Source organism: Convolutriloba macropyga, chromosome 6 (genome assembly GCF_964194025.1).
Source record: "Convolutriloba macropyga chromosome 6, txConMacr16.3, whole genome shotgun sequence".
In the NCBI taxonomy this organism is placed as follows: Eukaryota; Metazoa; Xenacoelomorpha; order Acoela; family Convolutidae; genus Convolutriloba; species Convolutriloba macropyga.
This window is the reverse complement of record NC_134473.1, coordinates 52,245,481-52,264,221: the sequence shown is the minus strand read 5'-3', so window position 1 is coordinate 52,264,221 and position 18,741 is coordinate 52,245,481. Positions and strand designations below refer to the sequence as shown.

Here is an 18,741-nt window from a genome sequence, read left to right as displayed (position 1 = left end):
TTTTCTCGGAAACGACTGACTTTTCACCTTTGACCTCTACAATAAAAGTTGTCTGCCGTTGAAAAGTAGTGGAGGTCGCAGAAGTGTAGTTTTGGCGTAGGGGCACTCTAAACGTCATTTTCGATAAAAATTTTTTGACGGTTGGGGGGCACAAGAGCCCTTTTCATAAGGAGTTTACTGCTAACCTAATTGAGCTATTGATGTTCTTTATAGTCGAATAGGTGATCCAAGTAGTTGGTAATGCACGCGAGTGATAAAAAAATTTGAAAAAAAGAAGTTTTTGAGAAATTTGAATTTCAATTTATTAATTTTTGACCCAATTTTTCAAAATATTGACCAAAAAACGCATTGACCAAAGTCCAAAAAAAAACATTCGAAAAAGTGATTTTTTTATGCCGAAAACGTGCTTCCCGTGCAAAAATTACTACGGGCTGATATTTTCTGCTAAAAACCAAGGAAAAAACGCTTTTGAAAACTTGAATTTTGCGTACTTATGATTTTTTCAACATAAAGCAAAATCGGGACTGGCTGAGGGGCTTGCCCCTGATGACAGTCCCTACATTTAACAGAGGGACATAGTAGTTCAGCTCCTTGAGAATTCAATCCGAGCCGGAAAGGCTCGGCCACGTAAACATTGATGATATGATAAAAAGCACATATTTTTTTGTGTCTTTATCTTTACTTTGAGAGAAAAGCATACCAGCGTTTTCTGTTTTAGATCACACAGCAGCCCCAATTTGGCATAAGCGAACAGCTAGGAGCGGGAAACGCCTGCAGAATTTGGCCGCTTGCCGAGAGGCGAAACTCCTGACTGAGCTAGATTCAGGCCTCTAGGTCTAGTTTTCTCAATTTGGCACTTGTTTATGTGATATTTACTTGTTCCAGCTGTTCTCTACTTTTAGGTCGTGTGGTGATGTGTGTTTATTGATATTACTACTAAATATGGTGATTTATGGTGTTTCAGTGTAGTTGTTTCGTTGCATGGTGAGTTTATGGTTACGAGGTTGGTGGTTTGGGGGTCGAAATAAGCAGTGTTTACATGTTTCTTCGAGTTGTTCAGATGATTCTGCTTGAAATATTGGCTCTATGTGTTAAATTATCACTGTGCGCTCGATTGAAATTGGCTGTTGCAGCAATGGGACCACGTTTGTGGGGCGGAACCGAGTTCATTGGTCCCCCAAGATTCATCCTGCCTGCAATATTTCGAGCAGTGCTGAGGGAATATTAGAAGATGTGGTAGAACGGGGAGGATGGTGGGACTTAGTTGTAGGGACTTTAATATCCATAGTATTTACTATTTCGTTGTTGGCGGTGATTTGGAAGTGGCGTCAGCGGAAGCGGTAGAGGGTTGAGTCGGGTTAACTATCTAACTATATTGACTTATTATAATGATAATATCAATAATAATAAGCAATAACTTGGACTATTGACTTGTTGTAATAGTGTTCGTGTTACATGTACTCGGCTTCCTCTCAATCCAGGGTGCTTAATTAATATTCATAATAATGTTACTTATATCATAGTAATTAGTATATAAATAATAATCTCGTTTTTTGGAGGGAAATGAGGACGTAAGTTGGTGATAAAGGACAATTAGGGAGGCTTTGAGAATAAATAAATGTCAGTGAGATGAGTGATAGTTTGTTCATGGCATTGTTATGGGGTTTGATACATGTGGATTAACAATTTGTGGTCATTTTTGCCTGAAGAGTGCCGTGTGAGAAGAGTGCGTCGATGGAAATAAGCTAATTTTGTTTCAATTGTTTTTACCAGCATGTGTAGTTTCATTTGTAGTGAGTTTTTCAGTGATGTCTGTTGATTGTAGCCATTATGATTGGTTTTTACTGGTGGAACTAATAGCTGTGATGCGTGTGAGCATGTGATAATGTTTTTGTGGCGGTGTGTAGCTATATAATGACAAAATTTTGAGAGTGCACGAATAGTGATATAGTGACTTTTTCCATTTTTGGGCATTAACTTTACGAGTGAAATACTGGTTTTAAACTAGTTCTAATGGTTCTAGACGTTTTTCCTGGTTGCTAGTCAAAATAGTGTGTGATATGAACTGGTTTGGAAGAGTATTTGGTACAACTTGTCACATGTAATTTTACCGTAATTTAGGTCGTTTTTCCGCATCAAGACAGGTGGTAGAAATATGCAAATACTTCAATTTTTATTGAACTTTGGGCTAATTTTTTAGCTTGGTCCACTTGGTAGACATCGGCGGGGATCAACTATGCTATAAGTTCAGGTTTTGGAGCGTTTTTTGATCAACTTTTTTATTCATGTATGAGAAAACGAAAAATGCGAAATCTCAGGCGGCCCGCCGTCACGCGATTTTTAAATTGCTCCAATCGAGTTCAAAATTGGCAGACCGCTTTAGCGGCTCAAAAAACCCTGCAGCGCAAAAATTTGGCTTAATTTGAGCATTTTTTGCAAAGTTATTACTATTTTCGTGATCTGAACCTGGCTATTTTTGAATCGTCAAACTGAGTTGAATAAGTCATCGCTGTTCATTTTGGAGGGATCGGGGCATTTTTGACAACTTTATGACTGTTTTTCTGAAGGAACCTAGGATTTTTGGGAAGGTCACATTTGGGCTAAGTTTTTGGTACCTAGAACGGGTCGGAAGGGGGTCAATTATAGCTGGGATCGCTTCCACTGGATAAAAACTTTTCAGAACAATAGGTTAATCCAGGTTCGGACAAGTGATTCTCGAGATATATCAAACTAGATTTTAAGGTCGAAATTTTTTGAATTTTGGGCGATTTTTGGACTTTAGGACTAAGTTGCTCGGGCTTGTTAGGCTTACGGATTAAGGGCACTGCAAGACTGCACAAAGTCTGTACCTGCTAATGGATATAAATGTTTATGGGTAGAGGGTCGAAGACTTGACATATAAGCTCAAAAAAGATGTTAAAATTCAAGTTATCAGTGTTGGATTCCTGCATCTATTAATCTTTCTCTCAGCTCAAAAAGACTTGCTAATACAGATTCATATGTGGGCTTGTGATAGTGTCAAACTTTTGTGACTAAACTGAAGACATAACGCTCAAAGTAGGGGTCAAAATATATTAAAACTGATCCAATATTTGGTGGATATCAAAGTTTGATTGCACTTGGTGCTGCTGCGTACCAGCTTTTGACTTGTCGGACTATTCCTTTTGCCATCGCAAGGTCTGCTGATATACAGTGTGCATTGTAATATATCTGTTGGTGAACTTAGATATGTTGCATTTATTTCTTGACTAAAATGATTTAAGTTTTGATTTGATGAGCCTGGCGAAGAGTTTTTTGTTTGACATCTAGTTACCGGTCTGTTTACTGGACTGCTGGAATTTTTCCCTGAATATTTTGCTATACTTGCACCAACTTGGTCTAATTTTGTCTCGCTACTTGGTGTATTTGATTGTTGTGATGCTTGTGCGGATGCTTTTATTGCTTCACGTTTTTCTTCTTGCTCCAATCTAGAGCGTGCATTATTCGGTCTAGCACTGCCTGATCTTCTAACTTGGTTGGTTAGGTAAGGGTTTGTTCTGTCCTCTTTATGCAATATTATTCTTTCTAGTTTAAAGCCGCGTATGTTTTTTCGTTGTTGAAAACTTTCTGGTGATTTAAATGCACTTTTTTCTGGTTTTCGTTTCGGGTTAAAAGGTCGGGCTCTTATTTTTCTCTCATTTATTGCATATTGTTCTTCCAGTGTTTCGGGAGGCGATTAAATATCTAATGGTACTATTGCTGGTTGGGGCTGCTGAGGAGGTTAGAACATCTCATCATCTGATGAAGATGATACCAGAGGAACACGAACTTCTGCTTGTTGTTGCCTAATTTCATCTTCAAACAACGGGTTTACCGGTATTCTAGCTATTTGTTCAGCATCTAGGTTCAGGTCAGCTAGGTTTTCATCTGAACTGCTATTCTCTTCAAATAAGTTTGGAATTGCTTCATCCGAACTTGAAGAATCAAGCACCGGAAGATGTACCGGGGCTGTTCGTGGTCTAACTGCTGGTTCTGCTACCCTTAGTGGGGCCGTTTCCAGGGGCTTCACTTCGTTTAATAGGCTTCAATCTGATACGATGGACACATTGCGTGTAATTTTTAATTACTTTTCGAATAATATAGTTTGAATCAGTAAGGACTTTTTCCACTTTATACAGCGGTAGCCATTTCTGAACTTGAAAAGCAATAACTGTTGATTGTTCTAGTAGATTAGAATTTAAAAGTAGACAGAATGATCTTTCCTGAATGGGTTTTGCTGAAGCTTTTTGATCATAATACTTTTTATACTTCAGGTACGCTGTTTGTCAGTTTGTCCTTGTTTTCCCCAAACTTTTGCATCATGGCATCTTGCAGTTCATTTAGGAAGTCAGAGTTTACTGCTACTGAGTCCATTACTTTTCCTGAGAACCTAATATCAAGGGGTTTTTTTGGTTTTCTGCAATGAAATAAAGTTGAAGGGCAAAAATTTAATGCTGAGTGATATGAAGTATTATGAATAAATGTTGCCAGAGGAACATATTTGAGCCAGTCTTTCCATTGTTCCTCAGTATTGAGCTTCAAAATTTGCTTAAGCGGTCCATGTGATCGTTCTACTGCTCCAATAGTCTGAGGGTGTTTTAGTGAGGCGTGCTTCAGATTTACTTCTAATAAACTTGCTAATTCAGATATTAATTCCGAGGTAAAAATTGTTCCTAAGTCGCTAAGTAGTGTTTGAGGAATTTAGCTGTGTTGGAGGAACACCTTTACTAGTTCTCTTGGGACTGCAAATAGGTACTTTGTAAAAACATCTTTTCCGCTCAGGACATACTTAAATTGTGTGGACTTTAGGGGGCCTACTAAATCAATTTGGAGCATGTCTCCTGGATATGACTGTAATGAACTGACTGGTTGCAACTTTGTTGTGATGTGGTTTTTTGGAACTCTGTTCAATTGGAGGCAAGTGAGACAATTAGTTTATGAAACTGATATGTTCGGTGAAACCTGGGTAATAGAATCGCTTTCTGAATTCTTGAATTGTTGCTTTTATGCCTAAATGACCTGCTGTTTGTGAATTATGGAGCCTGTATATAGTCTCTTTCCACAAATGCTTAGGTACACAGAATTGTTTATGAAGTACTTTTCCTGTATCATCATAAAAATTCCGGTATAAGACATTCCCCTCAAGAATTAGTCTATTTAAATGTTTGTGATACTTTTTTAAGTTTGTTGAGGCGTACTTTAAATCTGGTTGTTGATTGTTTTGCTGAATCCAGCTTATTACTGTTCTAATATCTGCATCTTTTTGCTGCTCTTCTGCTAAATTAAGGCTGATTAAATTGTTTGTAAGATCTGGGAACTCATCAAATGGATTTGGATACTGAATTGAATTTATTTCTAGTTTTCGTTTAAGTTTTAATAGACCTTGTATTTCTGTGATTGGTAAATTATTCTGTTTCTTTTTGTAATCTTCATAAATTTCAAATTTTTTAAGGACGTCAAGTTCAGCACTATTAATGTCATTGTCAAAATTTTCAATATCAACTAATACGTTCAGTTCAACATCAGGATTTTGGGCTTCTGTGTCTATTTCTCTTTCTCTAACAGGAATTCTATCTGTTAACTTTAAAGACATTGGTGTTTCATCATTTTCAATTCTAGAGACGAAATCTGCTGCAAAATTATCACGTCCAGGAATGTGAGCAATTACTATGTTAAAGGCAAGTATTCTGTCTAAACAATTCCAAAGAGATGGCGGTATTACTTTTGATTAAAAGAATTGTGCAAGGCTTTTGTTGTCAGTGAGTTTAATTACTTGTTTGCTTGATCCCCAAATGTAGTGTGAAAAGTAGTCCAACGCGTAGTACAAAGCTAGGAACTCTTTGTAGTAGATTGAAAACTTTAATTGTGTTGCGTTAAACAAATGCGATCCAAACGATACTGGAGCGTATGTTTTCTTTTCTTTCTTTCCAGTTTCATTTACATAATCTTCCACCATTAGTACAAAATCCGCACCGTGTTAACTAGCATCACATAGAATTACATACTGTAAACCGGGTTTTGGCTCTCGCAATGTTACATTTGTTGCCTCCATTAGATCCTTCTTTATTACTTCTAATGCCTTTACGTGTTCTCCTGTGGTTTCTATTACTGCATCCTTCTTCAGGAGCTTGAAAAAAGACATTAGTTTTTCACCTAAATTAGGAATGTAATTTCGGAAGAATTGTGTGAAGCCGATTAATCGTTTTACTTGTTTTGTTGTTTTCGGCATTTTAAATTTATCAAGGAATTTAGTTATTTTCGATTGTTCTGGTCATATTCCTTCTGCACTGATGTTATTTCCAAAAAACTTCATTGTATCTGTCGCTAAGTCGCACATTTCGGGTGACAGTTTGTCCTGATTGACGTATACAGATAAATATTTCTCGTAAAGAGGGTACCAATTGTTCAAAGTTTTACTGCATTTCCAAAATCATTCATAAACTGGGTACAATTTCCTGAGGCTAAGCATGGGTCCAAGTAATGTCTAATAAATGAGCTAAATCCGGTTAATGACTTATTTAGTCCTTGGGCAAGGCATTTATTTGCATAAGTTCTCGAAGCAAAGTTAAATGCTAGCAGTTGCACTGATACATCATCTGCCATTTGCACAGTGATATGCTTGAGAACAATCAAGTTTCGTAAACAGCTTTTTCCCGGCAAAGTAGTTTATTGCATCGCTCATATTCGAAATCGGCAAATTCGTATTCACATAATAGTTGTTCAGCAAATGGTTTACTTTTCTCAAGTCAATTAACAGTCTAATTCTTCCTGAATTCTTTCGCTGTGCGAAAAGGGGACTACTAAATCTTGATTGAGACAAAGCTGTTATCAGTCCGTAGTAATGCATTAATGCTAGTTCTACTTGCAGCTCATTTCTCAAATGGACAGGCGTTAGAGAGCCTTGTTCATATATTGGTATGCTTTCTGGAGTTAACTTTATTTTTAAATCTGTATTATATCCGACGTCAAATCTGTGTTTCGCAAAGACAAGAAATTCAACTAGAAATTCACCTACTACTGCTTTTTGCTCGTCATTAAGAGCCATTTTTTCTCACGGGAATTTGCTCAAGAAGGTGATCTTGTCCTGATGATTACCCTTTGGGTCTTATTTTTCCATTTCTTGCAGTTTCAGCAATTGCTCAAAAATTTCTCTTTGCAAGGGCGACAAATTTGCCGGATCTGGACACGTTTCAGGCGTTGGGAACCACAATTCTCATATTCTGGAGCTGGTTTTGTTGGTTGGGCTTTTCTTTTCGGGGTATCTGTGACTTGAATTAGCTGATTTATTTCTGTTAAGTAATTTTCGCTCATTTTTGCAACATTTACTAACTGAGGATCTACTTCTAACAACTTTTCAGCTTGATCTGATGTTAAGAACGAGAATTTGGCTATCTCTTCACCTTCATTTATAGTAACTGGGTGTTCAGTAAAGTTCAGGACGTAGATGTAAAGGATATTATTTTCAGCAACTTTACTTAAAGAGGACGTTAATAATATTTCACTATCTTTTTCAAAGATTTCATTCGGAATTATTACCCCACAAAGATCAGTAAATGATTCTAGTTTAACCTGAAGCTTGCATTTTAGGAATGATGGTTGATTTGGTTGTAATACTTGCTTTTTCTGTGTAAAAACTTTTTTACGCTTTACTACCCCTCTGGGTTGCTTTTCTGGCTCTATTTCGTTTATTGGCAAAGTTTGATCAGGGAATTCAATGTAGCTTTGTCCTGGGCAGATGCTAACTGCTTTGTCCTTGGCAGATGCTAACTTTATGTTCAACAAAGAATTAGTTGCCTAATATTACAGGAGTTGTGACAATTAAAACAAGGAAGTCTTCAGTGAAAGTTTGTGTGCCCAATTTAAATGTAACTTTAAGTGCTTTATCAATTTTAACTATATTTCCATTTGCCATTTTAACTTTATCTCGATCAGCCTTTTCTATTTCTGTAAATGAATTAATATTTGTGTTAATAAGTTCCTTGTAAAACTCGCGGCTCATCACGTTTGCAAATACTCTTGTATCAATTAGTGCGCGTCTATCTAACTCTTCATTAAACTGAACTTTAACGTAGGATAATGTTCTGCCTAAAAGTGGGACAATGCTGAATAATTGCTGAACATGTGTTACTGGCTTTGAAGCAGGTTGAGGTACTTTTGTTGGAAAATGGTCAGATTTATTCACTTTACTTTTGTTATTATTACTTTTGCGTGTTCTACGCTTTTTGTTATTTTCATTATAAACTGGTTCCATTAATTTATCTAAACTAGGACTAGACGTGCTTTCGTTATAATAATTAACTGAGTTTTTATACTTTTTATTTTGGTTTTTAAAGTTGTGTGGCTTTATTAGTTTTTTTGTTGAGTAAATGGATAGATCATACCTCTCATAGTTCTATTCTGAAGTGCACCTGCACGACTTAATTCTTTTGCTTTTTGCATACCATATCGGTCTTGTGCTGCGGACTGGCTATCATAAAGTATTCCCAGTCGAAAAAGCTTTGCAGGGGTAATTTTGGTTGAGGACCGATAAATTGGTCTATTAACATAAGCTGGGTGAACAAACGGGGGGCTATCTGAAGGTTCGGTCCAATAATTCCGAGTTTGTGGCTGTTCATTGTAATAAGTGTCTAGGAGCGTTAAATTGTGGTCTAAACTCTCGGTAATTATTAGAACGGGGAGCATAATGTTGCTGAGGCTGATGGTTTGGCTGGAATTGACGATAACTGGGCTGATATTGGTGGTAATTTGGTCGATAATTTTGATATTGCGGACGGAAATTTTGTCTATAACTTTGTCTGTAGACTTGTTGTGGGTAATGCGGTGTGAAAATGTTTACTGAGCCTTGTTCAGGTGGCTCATTTTTAGGTGCTACTTTTTATTCAAGTTTTTGTTCGAGTTCTTTTTGATTAATTGAGATAACAGTTATTGCTTTTAATATTTTATCTGTGTTTGATTCTGTTATTTCATTAAATCCGTCGTCAAAATACTCTCCTCTGTTACACATCTCCCTAATTTCAATTGTCTGGCTAGCTAAGGTACATAATTGATCTATTGTATCCGTATTCGGCCTTTCTAACAGCTTAGGCTTAAGCCAATTTGGCATAGACTTGATGAAGAAGCGTTTTATTTGTTCGTTTTTTCGATTTTCTGACATCTGAAGGGCAGATTCTCTTTCTGCTGTCTCTTTCGAATCTACGAGCTTTAGAGTCGACTGCTCCTGCTGGCGCTACAACTATTTCAGGTGGTGGGTATGCTTTATTTGCTTCAATTCTTAACTTTACTGAGAAATTTTTAACTGTATCCGTCCTTGGATTAAACTTTTGGTTCTAACTTTATTATTCTGATTTTTCTCAAGTCGTCTTGTGTGATTCTACTTCTGAGAGCTGTTATACTATCCACAAAAACTAGTCTGGTAGGGTTAAGAAGTATCTTAAAGCATCTCCTTTTAAATGTAACTGCAGAAAATTCGCTTGTTGCGCACCTGCGATTGGTTCGGCTCCGATTGCGCCTGTTATCAACTGTTCAAATTCGCTAGTTTATGAAACTGATATGTTCGGTGAAACCTGGGTAATAGAATCGCTTTCTGAATTCTTAAATTGTTGCTTTTATGCCTAAATGACCTGCTGTTTGTGAATTATGGAGCCTGTATATAGTCTCTTTCCACAAATGCTTAGGTACACAGAATTGTTTATGAAGTACTTTTCCTGTATCATCATAAAAATTCCGGTATAAGACATTCCCCTCAAGAATTAGTCTATTTAAATGTTTGTGATACTTTTTTAAGTTTGTTGAGGCGTACTTTAAATCTGGTTGTTGATTGTTTTGCTGAATCCAGCTTATTACTGTTCTAATATCTGCATCTTTTTGCTGCTCTTCTGCTAAATTAAGGCTGATTAAATTGTTTGTAAGATCTGGGAACTCATCAAATGGATTTGGATACTGAATTGAATTTATTTCTAGTTTTCGTTTAAGTTTTAATAGACCTTGTATTTCTGTGATTGGTAAATTATTCTGTTTCTTTTTGTAATCTTCATAAATTTCAAATTTTTTAAGGACGCCAAGTTCAGCACTATTAATGTCATTGTCAAAATTTTCAATATCAACTAATACGTTCAGTTCAACATCAGGATTTTGGGCTTCTGTGTCTATTTCTCTTTCTCTAACAGGAATTCTATCTGTTAACTTTAAAGACATTGGTGTTTCATCATTTTCAATTCTAGAGACGAAATCTGCTGCGAAATTATCACGTCCAGGAATGTGAGCAATTACTATGTTAAAGGCAAGTATTCTGTCTAAACAATTCCAAAGAGATGGCGGTATTACTCTTGATTGAAAGAATTGTGTAAGGCTTTTGTTGTCAGTGAGTTTAATTACTTGTTTGCTTGATCCCCAAATGTAGTGTGAAAAGTAGTCCAACGCGTAGTACAAAGCTAGGAACTCTTTGTAGTAGATTGAAAACTTTAATTGTGTTGCGTTAAACAAATGCGATCCAAACGATACTGGAGCGTATGTTTTCTTTTCTTTCTTTCCAGTTTCATTTACATAATCTTCCACCATTAGTACAAAATCCGCACCGTGTTAACTAGCATCACATAGAATTACATACTGTAAACCGGGTTTTGGCTCTCGCAATGTTACATTTGTTGCCTCCATTAGATCCTTCTTTATTACTTCTAATGCTTTTACGTGTTCTCCTGTGGTTTCTATTACTGCATCCTTCTTCAGGAGCTTGAAAAAAGACATTAGTTTTTCACCTAAATTAGGAATGTAATTTCGGAAGAATTGTGTGAAGCCGATTAATCGTTTTACTTGTTTTGTTGTTTTCGGCATTTTAAATTTATCAAGGAATTTAGTTATTTTCGATTGTTCTGGTCATATTCTTTCTGCACTGATGTTATTTCCAAAAAACTTCATTGTATCTGTTGCTAAGTCGCACATTTCGGGTGACAGTTTCAGTCCTGATTGACGTATACAGATAAATATTTCTCGTAAAGAGGGTACCAATTGTTCAAAGTTTTACTGCATTTCCAAAATCATCCATAAACTGGGTACAATTTCCTGAGGCTAAGCATGGGTCCAAGTAATGTCTAATAAATGAGCTAAATCCGGTTAATGACTTATTTAGTCCTTGGGCAAGGCATTTATTTGCATAAGTTCTCGAAGCAAAGTTAAATGCTAGCAGTTGCACTGATACATCATCTGCCATTTGCACAGTGATATGCTTGAGAACAATCAAGTTTCGTAAACAGCTTTTTCCCGGCAAAGTAGTTTATTGCATCGCTCATATTCGAAATCGGCAAATTCGTATTCACATAATAGTTTTTCAGCAAATGGTTTACTTTTCTCAAGTCAATTAACAGTCTAATTCTTCCTGAATTCTTTCGCTGTGCGAAAAGGGGACTACTAAATCTTGATTGAGACAAAGCTGTTATCAGTCCGTAGTAATGCATTAAAGCTAGTTCTACTTGCAGCTCATTTCTCAAATGGACAGGCGTTAGAGAGCCTTGTTCATATATTGGTATGCTTTCTGGAGTTAACTTTATTTTTAAATCTGTATTATATCCGACGTCAAATCTGTGTTTCGCAAAGACAAGAAATTCAACTAGAAATTCACCTACTACTGCTTTTTGCTCGTCATTAAGAGCCATTTTTTCTCACGGGAATTTGCTCAAGAAGGTGATCTTGTCCTGATGATTACCCTTTGGGTCTTATTTTTCCATTTCTTGCAGTTTCAGCAATTGCTCAAAAATTTCTCTTTGCAAGGGCGACAAATTTGCCGGATCTGGACACGTTTCAGGCGTTGGGAACCACAATTTTCATATTCTGGGGCTGGTTTTGTTGGTTGGGCTTTTCTTTTCGGGGTATCTGTGACTTGAATTAGCTGACTTATTTCTGTTAAGTAATTTTCGCTCATTTTTGCAACATTTACTAACTGAGGATCTACTTCTAACAACTTTTCAGCTTGATCTGATGTTAAGAACGAGAATTTGGCTATCTCTTCACCTTCATTTATAGTAACTGGGTGTTCAGTAAAGTTCAGGACGTAGATGTAAAGGATATTATTTTCAGCAACTTTACTTAAAGAGGACGTTAATAATATTTCACTATCTTTTTCAAAGATTTCATTCGGAATTATTACCCCACAAAGATCAGTAAATGATTCTAGTTTAACCTGAAGCTTGCATTTTAGAAATGCTGGTTGATTTGGTTGTAATACTTGCTTTTTCTGTGTAAAAACTTTTTTACGCTTTACTACCCCTCTGGGTTGCTTTTCTGGCTCTATTTCGTTTATTGGCAAAGTTTGATCAGGGAATTCAATGTAGCTTTGTCCTGGGCAGATGCTAACTGCTTTGTCCTTGGCAGATGCTAACTTTATGTTCAACAAAGAATTAGTTGCCTAATATTACAGGAGTTGTGACAATTAAAACAAGGAAGTCTTCAGTGAAAGTTTGTGTGCCCAATTTAAACGTAACTTTAATTGCTTTATCAATTTTAACTATATTTCCATTTGCCATTTTAACTTTATCTCGATCAGCCTTTTCTATTTCTGTAAATGAATTAATATTTGTGTTAATAAGTTCCTTGTAAAACTCGCGGCTCATCACGTTTGCAAATACTCTTGTATCAATTAGTGCGCGTCTATCTAACTCTTCATTAAACTGAACTTTAACGTAGGATAATGTTCTGCCTAAAAGTGGGACAATGCTGAATAATTGCTGAACATGTGTTACTGGCTTTGAAGCAGGTTGAGGTACTTTTGTTGGGAAATGGTCAGATTTATTCACTTTACTTTTGTTATTATTACTTTTGCGTGTTCTACGCTTTTTGTTATTTTCATTATAAACTGGTTCTATTAATTTATCTAAACTAGGACTAGACGTGCTTTCGTTATAATAATTAACTGAGTTTTTAAACTTTTTATTTTGGTTTTTAAAGTTGTGTGGCTTTATTAGTTTTTTTGTTGAGTAAATGGATAGATCATACCTCTCATAGTTCTATTCTGAAGTGCACCTGCACGACTTAATTCTTTTGCTTTTTGCATACCATATCGGTCTTGTGCTGCGGACTGGCTATCATAAAGTATTCCCAGTCGAAAAAGCTTTGCAGGGGTAATTTTGGTTGAGGACCGATAAATTGGTCTATTAACATAAGCTGGGTGAACAAATGGGGGGCTATCTGAAGGTTCGGTCCAATAATTCCGAGTTTGTGGCTGTTCATTGTAATAAGTGTCTAGGAGCGTTAAATTGTGGTCTAAACTCTCGGTAATTATTAGAACGGGGAGCATAATGTTGCTGAGGCTGATGGTTTGGCTGGAATTGACGATAACTGGGCTGATATTGGTGGTAATTTGGTTGATAATTTTGATATTGCGGACGGAAATTTTGTCTATAACTTTGTCTGTAGACTTGTTGTGGGTAATGCGGTGTGAAAATGTTTACTGGGCCTTGTTCAGGTGGCTCATTTTTAGGTGCTACTTTTTGTTCAAGTTTTTGTTCGAGTTCTTTTTGATTAATTGAGATAACAGTTATTGCTTTTAATATTTTATCTGTGTTTGATTCTGTTATTTCATTAAATCCGTCGTCAAAATACTCTCCTCTGTTACACATCTCCCTAATTTCAATTGTCTGGCTAGCTAAGGTACATAATTGATCTATTGTATCCGTATTCGGCCTTTCTAACAGCTTAGGCTTAAGCCAATTTGGCATAGACTTGATGAAGAAGCGTTTTATTTGTTCGTTTTTTCGATTTTCTGACATCTGAAGGGCAGATTCTCTTTCTGCTGTCTCTTTCGAATCTACGAGCTTCAGAGTCGACTGCTCCTGCTGGCGCTACAACTATTTCAGGTGGTGGGTATGCTTTATTTGCTTCAATTCTTAACCTTACTGAGAAATTTTTAACTGTATCCGTCCTTGGATTAAACTTTTGGTTCTAACTTTATTATTCTGATTTTTCTCAAGTCGTCTTGTGTGATTCTACTTCTGAGAGCTGTTATACTATCCACAAAAAGCAGTCTGGTAGGGTTAAGAAGTATCTTAAAGCATCTCCTTTTAAATGTAACTGCAGAAAATTCGCTTGTTGCGCACCTGCGATTGGTTCGACTCCGATTGCGCCTGTTATCAACTGTTCAAATTCGCTAAAATTGTCCGTTTCTGATCCGGAGAAGGGTGTGATGTTTATTTGCGCGTGTGCCATTTTGCATTTTACCCGTTTACATTATGCACTTATCGTTCAATCAGGCTTATTTTCGTTCTAAAGTATTAAATAGCACACTTAACTTAACTTAATGGGGAGATTAATTGATTAATAGAGATAAAAAGAAGTTAAATGAGTAGCACAAGAGATCAGAAAAGAAACTACTGAAACCATTTGTTCAGAAAATAATAAAGATGGGCTACTTAAGAACCTATACCTAAAACTCCGGTCGAATCGTCAGACTTAGCGTTGAAGCCGTATGGGGCCGCCGAAGTCTCACATTAAAGAGTGCCCCTTAGTCTAGAGTGCCCCTTAGTCTAGCTTGTGGAAGCTGCACTCAGAAAGGCAACAGCATAATGACCGTAGTCACTGTTTGATTCATTAACCTCCGGAGCTGGGTGGGGGAATTAAATACAAATGATTTACTTCTCTGTTTAAACTTTGGTTTTGCCTTTTTTTTAGTTAATGTTTAAATTATGGTTTCAGTAATTTAGCTTATTCTGAGGTTATTTGGCAGTCAGTGATAATGTTATCAAGGTTAATTTCACTATCTAATTGAGTTTTGTTACGGATGTTAATAGCGGGGAGGATGTGTTCTTTATAAATTGACATAAATAAAGCACCAGAAAGTATTTTTACAAATTCATTTACTCACAATATCCTCGTTTGCAAATACCCTTTGTTGTTTTTGTCCGTTGTGGCGGCTGTGGTTGAGTTTGTTTCAGTTATTGCTCACTCAAGCACTTTCGAATTATTGCTGCATTTAGTTTCCAACCATTCGTTCGTCTGTTACTGCTTTCTGCATTATCGTCTTGCTCAGAAAAGGTATGCTGGATGCTGTCTGAATGTTCTTGAGGTAATGAAGTGGAAAAAAGTAAAGGAAATGTCAAAAAAAGAATAAAATGTCAAATTAATCGGAATTTCGGTCCGTTAAACTGAGAAACAGTTAATAACTCCTGTCACCATGTTACGCACTGATTTTAAGAGTGCTCTTCATGGTGTTTTCTGAGGTTAATATTAGCAGTAAATAATGTGAATAATTGTCATTTTATAAGGACTTATTTAGATGTTTCACAGTGCGATTTTTAGTAGATAAATTTTGAATAATTTTAGCTAGTAATAGCCTTTTATTGAGCGGTTCGGATGCGTGATATACCTACTAATTGCCTTGTATTTCATAGCTTTATCCGCTTGCTATTCAGCTCTAAGGAAGCCTGTTTTAACTTAGAATTTTATAGAGATTTTCCAGTTCAATCTTTAATTATTTTAGCAGACATAACTAAGTTTTCAGAGATAGAATAATAAGTTTCAAGATTATTGTTGAATTTTATTGTCAACTGATTACTAGGCCTTGTTCAGGTGGCTCATTTTTAGGTGCTACTTTTTGTTCAAGTTTTTGTTCGAGTTCTTTTTGATTAATTGAGATAACAGTTATTGCTTTTAATATTTTATCTGTGTTTGATTCTGTTATTTCATTAAATCCGTCGTCAAAATACTCTCCTCTGTTACACATCTCCCTAATTTCAATTGTCTGGCTAGCTAAGGTACATAATTGATCTATTGTATCCGTATTCGGCCTTTCTAACAGCTTAGGCTTAAGCCAATTTGGCATAGACTTGATGAAGAAGCGTTTTATTTGTTCGTTTTTTCGATTTTCTGACATCTGAAGGGCAGATTCTCTTTCTGCTGTCTCTTTCGAATCTACGAGCTTCAGAGTCGACTGCTCCTGCTGGCGCTACAACTATTTCAGGTGGTGGGTATGCTTTATTTGCTTCAATTCTTAACTTTACTGAGAAATTTTTAACTGTATCCGTCCTTGGATTAAACTTTTGGTTCTAACTTTATTATTCTGATTTTTCTCAAGTCGTCTTGTGTGATTCTACTTCTGAGAGCTGTTATACTATCCACAAAAACTAGTCTGGTAGGGTTAAGAAGTATCTTAAAGCATCTCCTTTTAAATGTAACTGCAGAAAATTCGCTTGTTGCGCACCTGCGATTGGTTCGACTCCGATTGCGCCTGTTATCAACTGTTCAAATTCGCTAAAACTGTCCGTTTCTGATCCGGAGAAGGGTGTGATGTTTATTTGCGCGTGTGCCATTTTGCATTTTACCCGTTTACATTATGCACTTATCGTTCAATCAGGCTTATTTTCGTTCTAAAGTATTAAATAGCACACTTAACTTAACTTAATGGGGAGATTAATTGATTAATAGAGATAAAAAGAAGTTAAATGAGTAGCACAAGAGATCAGAAAAGAAACTACTGAAACCATTTGTTCAGAAAATAATAAAGATGGGCTACTTATGAACCTATACCTAAAACTCCGGTCGAATCGTCAGACTTATCGTTGAAGCCGTATGGGGCCGCCGAAGTCTCACATTAAAGAGTGCCCCTTAGTCTAGAGTGCCCCTTAGTCTAGCTTGTGGAAGCTGCACTCAGAAAGGCAACAGCATAATGACCGTAGTCACTGTTTGATTCATTAACCTCCGGAGCTGGGTGGGGGAATTAAATACAAATGATTTACTTCTCTGTTTAAACTTTGGTTTTGCCTTCTTTTAGTTAATGTTTAAATTATGGTTTCAGTAATTTAGCTTATTCTGAGGTTATTTGGCAGTCAGTGATAATGTTATCAAGGTTAATTTCACTATCTAATTGAGTTTTGTTACGGATGTTAATAGCGGGGAGGATGTGTTCTTTATAAATTGACATAAATAAAGCACCAGAAAGTAATTTTACAAATTCATTTACTCACAATATCCTCGTTTGCAAATACCCTTTGTTGTTTTTGTCCGTTGTGGCGGCTGTGGTTGAGTTTGTTTCAGTTATTGCTCACTCAAGCACTTTCGAATTATTGCTGCATTTAGTTTCCAACCATTCGTTCGTCTGTTACTGCTTTCTGCATTATCGTCTTGCTCAGAAAAGGTATGCTGGATGCTGTCTGAATGTTCTTGAGGTAATGAAGTGGAAAAAAGTAAAGGAAATGGCAAAAAGAAGAAGAAAATGTCAAATTAATCGGAATTTCGGTCCGTTAAACTGAGAAACAGTTAATAACTCCTGTCACCATGTTACGCACTGATTTTAAGAGTGCTCTTCATGGTGTTTTCTGAGGTTAATATTAGCAGTAAATAATGTGAATAATTGTCATTTTATAAGGACTTATTTAGATGTTTCACAAGGCGATTTTTAGATATATTTTGAATAATTTTAGCTAGTAATAGCCTTTTATTGAGCGGTTCGGATGCGTGATATACCTACTAATTGCCTTGTATTTCAGAGCTTTATCTGGTTGCTATTCAGCTCTAAGGAAGCCTTTTTTAACTTAGAATTTTATACAGATTTTCCAGTTCTATCTTTAATTATTTTAGCAGAGATTATAACTAAGTTTTCAGAGATAGAATAATAAGTTTCAAGATTATTGTTGAATTTTATTGTCCACTGATTACTAGGCTGGTTCTCCGGTGTTCTGGTGGTCGTGGGTTCCGCAGTGTTGTACCTTGATTTGTATTGGTCCTTCGTAAATGTATACTGAACCAGAAGTTGGGCAATTTCCGGCTTTTGTACATCTCTTGATGTTTGTTAAGTACATATACAATTTCCGTATCAGCACCTACTTTATCACAATAATTACTTCACCAAGTACATAGTTTCTCATGAAGTTATTCACCAACCATGCGAATTCATATTCAGGGAACTCAAAAAGGTATATATTGAGGCTTTTAGGCACTTGATATGTTAAACTTTTAAACTGTCAATCTACGGTTGTTTTTAATAAACATAAACAATTTAGGGGTTACAGGCCTAGATGGAAATACTGGCTATACATGGCCTTGAGATCTATTTGAATATGAACTCAATTAAAGCACTTATTTATGGACATTTAAAGGAAAATCATCACGTAACTATGAGGGATGAAATAGGGGCGTGACACCTTCTGGTAATCAAGATAGACGGTATAAAGACAAATACCGTTAAACTTTCTGCGAAGTGTCCTCAATTTTATTGCAGAGGTATAATTTTATATACAAGCTCGAGGAGTCTCCAAAAAAGTAGGCAGCTGTTATGAATTGATTGAGAAAATCAGAAAATTTTGTCTGAGCACAAAATCCATCCTGATATGCTGCAATAAAAGATGAACAGTTGTCAACGATAATGCATTGAATGTATAGATTAGCTTTTAGTTTTTAGAGCATACGCCGGCGTGGAGCCATAGTAGAAGAGGAGCGCTTGTCTTAAATCTTAATTAAATTCTATTCAAATCTCGATCTGAAATCATCACTTATATATTTGTCCTTATTGGCGTCTGACTACTATCAGAATTTATCCGTATTCAAGAGTTGACTTGCCGCCCGAGTTGACCGACTACTCTTTAAGGGAGGGGGTTACTTTTAATGACGTTTAAATAACTATTTATCGCTTTTCATTTTCGAAAATTATTTGTGATAATTTAACGACGAGTTTCTCGTTACGTAATAAGTTCCAGAACGTTCTTGTATAAAAAAATTTAATAGAAAACCATTTCAAATCCTAGT

General features: G+C 36.2%; 2 protein-coding genes across 2 annotated transcripts in view; both read right to left on the bottom strand.

Annotated features, from left to right (window-relative positions):
* Positions 1 to 18,741, bottom strand: part of LOC142341744 (E3 ubiquitin ligase Rnf121-like) — a 168,264-nt gene that overhangs the window by 75,020 nt on the left and 74,503 nt on the right. The gene's annotated exons all lie outside the window — the stretch shown is intronic.
* LOC142341742 (chromatin assembly factor 1 subunit B-like) overlaps positions 1 to 18,741 on the bottom strand; it is a 45,095-nt gene that overhangs the window by 25,801 nt on the left and 553 nt on the right. The gene's annotated exons all lie outside the window — the stretch shown is intronic.